Source organism: Nicotiana tabacum, chromosome 4, assembly GCF_000715075.1.
Source record: "Nicotiana tabacum cultivar K326 chromosome 4, ASM71507v2, whole genome shotgun sequence".
NCBI classification, from domain to species: domain Eukaryota; kingdom Viridiplantae; phylum Streptophyta; class Magnoliopsida; order Solanales; family Solanaceae; genus Nicotiana; species Nicotiana tabacum.
This window is the reverse complement of record NC_134083.1, coordinates 128,849,763-128,853,049: the sequence shown is the minus strand read 5'-3', so window position 1 is coordinate 128,853,049 and position 3,287 is coordinate 128,849,763. Positions and strand designations below refer to the sequence as shown.

At 31.6% G+C, this 3,287-nt stretch overlaps 1 long non-coding RNA gene across 1 annotated transcript; it reads right to left on the bottom strand.

Moving 5' to 3' along the window:
- Positions 1-916: 916 nt before the first annotated feature.
- LOC107788527 (uncharacterized) lies at positions 917-2,809 on the bottom strand. The gene is made up of 2 exons (XR_012708394.1): positions 2,395-2,809; positions 917-1,167 (listed from the first exon to the last, which is right to left on the bottom strand). It is a non-coding gene; the product is annotated as an uncharacterized LOC107788527 (long non-coding RNA).
- Between the last annotated feature and the right edge of the window lie 478 nt (positions 2,810-3,287).

Genomic DNA, 3,287 nt, shown 5'->3' with positions numbered 1-3,287 from the left:
CTAAGGTAAAGTGTCGATTTATGTATATGTAGATGACAGGGAACAACTGGGACGAATATCTTCCACGTGCTCCAGGCACTGAAGGCACTATTCTTTTCTATATCGGTTCTCATGCTCATATAAAACTAATGAAGAGCAGTGGTGCAATTGATGATTCTACCATTGAAAAGATTGAGAATGTTTCCTTGTGAGCGCATATCTTAGCTTCTTTCTTGGAATTCTTCTGCAGCTAAGAGTTGCATTTTATATGGTTTGGTAATTATATAATAAGTTGATGAATTGCATGCATGTCTTTGTGATGGGTCGCAAGAGTTGCTAATAATATTTCTTTCAATTTTATATCCTGTATACATCTTGATGTTTAACAGTACACTATGAAGGTTATATATTTACTTTACAAAATATTTAATAAGCTATTTGGATTAGTCTTTTTATAATTCACACTTGATATTATACTACGACAACTATATATATCTCCACTTTGTAGTATTTTTAATCAAATGTTTTGGATAGTTTTTGGTAATCTTCCATTTTATAAAATTTGTACCGATTAATATGGAATATACACACACACACACACACACACATATATATATATATATATATATATATATACACACACACACTTGAGATAGTCTCTGAAAATGCCAAAATTATAAACAACAACGGAGAAGACGAGCGAACTTATCATTGAAAGTACCAAAAAAGTATTGGATTATTCTATTCCAATTTATTTTTCATATGTATTTTTCCGTTATATATGCCTTCTTTTGTTTAAAAAAATTTATATGTATATCTTGCCTTATGTATTTGTCATTTTAAATTTTTTGTATTTAGCGTATGATTAGTGCGAACAAATTCACTAGTATTTAAATATTCTCAGCGGTTATAAGCTAGTACATAAGCACCATATGGGTACAATATTAATAACATAGCCAACATAATTATTTAATAGGTGCCCATAAAGATAACTACATCGGTTTACAAACGATTACAATTATTTCAAATTTATACTAACCACATTATGTAATAAGACCAGTAGTATACATATGTATACTAATTTGTGGCGCACGGATACAACACAACAAAAACTTATTCAAACAGATGCCTTTGCTGAACAGTAGTTTGCTTGACAAATAGCCATACAACTGCCGAACTTCTCTTTGTCTGGAAATTTGAAAAAATATTGATTAAGTGTTAGATATCGCCAAATACAAGCGAATAGTATGAATTATGAGTTATAAGTAGGGGTATCAAATAGGAAAGGTTAGGCTAATTTTGGGCGAATTAAAATGGCTTGGGTCATAACCCTTCCAAAATTTGCTTGGTGACACATGGATTAATATGAGTTAAACTATTGATCATAATACAATCCATCCAAATCAAATATTTTTTATTTATCTATAAAAACATTATTCATTCTCTATCTGTTGGGGCAACAATGTTATTAAAATTGGGCCATATTTTATATTTTTATCCGTTATTGTGTATATAACATAAATATTTTTTTTCATTCTTTATCCCAATATTAAAAACCTACAAAAACTACAGTATAATCTCACTAGTGGGGTCTGGGAGGATAGTGTGTACGATTATTTCCATTAAATAACTTCAAGTTTTATAAACAACCTTCTTAGACTATTTCTAACAAATCTAAACAATACTCATTCCAAATTGCTTATAAAATCATATTCGAACTTCAAATACACTTATTTAAGCTTGCTCAATAATGGTGGATTACCTTAAGAATTTAATTTTCACCACCCAAAAGGATTTGGTTTGTAAAAATGATGTTTGAACCACAATTATTGATTCTCAAAGGATTAGAAGTTTAAGCTTTAAGAAACAAAGCTGAATAGTATTTTCGAAAACTTATTTGAAGTTGGATGTTGAATCGTGGTCTATTATATTTGGGCTACAACTTTGCAAAGTTATATATAGGCCATCTGATTGCAATATATGTGTGTGGACTGTACTTGTGTGTAATTCTCTTTTTGCTTATTTATTAATCACAAAATCAAAATGACGAAAGCTTCTTCTTTTAGTATCATAACTTTATCTAACCAGGTAAACCCGTAAAATTTAGGTTTTTGATATTTTCATAAGTTTCCTTGCTGATTAATTTGGGCTAAATAGGTTGCCGAAGCTAGGTCACATTTTTGGATGCGCTAACTATTGTTATGCTCAAATATATATTTGGGCTATATATATATATATTATGCACCCAAAATACCACACGAATTAGAGAAATTATATTTTCATAGGTTTAGTTTGACAATCCAAATCAAGAGAGAGAGAGAGAGAGAGAGAGAGAGAGAGAGAGAGAGAGAGAGAGAGAGAGAGAGAGAGAGAGAGAGAGAGAGAGAGAGAGAGAGAGAGAGAGAATATTTATACCGTTAAGGAGAATATAGTTCATGCATTTTCCATAAGCGCATTCATGGTTATCAGCCGCAATGGAAGCAAAAGACTGGAAACATTCCATAGAGGGGCAATCGCCTAATAGAGCGCACTTTGCCATGCATGAAGGGATGGTGAGAATACATTGAGTCGCATAAACAATGCCTCCTGTCCTTACTAGGCAATCCCACACAGATTCAGAAGACACGGGTGGTCCTGAAAATAGAAGGATTGCAAGCACAAAAAGTAATTTAACGCCTAACTTTCCCTCCATATTGAATCTTCCTATTTTATTAATGTTAGACAGATTTATTGGTGTGAAAATAGGTAGAAGATTCATGAATACTTATAGTCGCACATGCATAAGAATTAGCAGATAGTTTAGTCTTTAGCTTTCATTGTTTTGTCTTTTATTTCAGAAAAATCAACGCATTTTAATAAAGAGAAGAAATGTGAACCACCATGTGGGCCGTGTGTGACACCGCAGGAATAATTTTGTCATAATTATTTCTTCAATTTTAGGCCATTAAAATAGACTAGTTAGGATTTTTGTGGAGTATCTTGATCTTAAAAGTGTCATAATACTTTGTTAGAGCATTGAATACACCATTATTTGAAGCTTTTGTGAACAAGATTCATTAACTTTCTTTATTGTAAGACTTTTCTTCATTGTATGACTTTAATGCTTAGTGTTATTGTTCTAGTTGTCATAAATGAAACGTGAGAACACAAATAAATGTGATTTGTGCCTTCTTATACAAATGTTGTCTGTCGTTATTTCTTTGTCACCAAACCCACTGTCAACTTTTATATTATTTCTCTTTCTTGGTGCATGCTGTTAGTTTCATGTCTCTAAGTTGTGATGTTTTTTTTCCATCATGGATGACTGG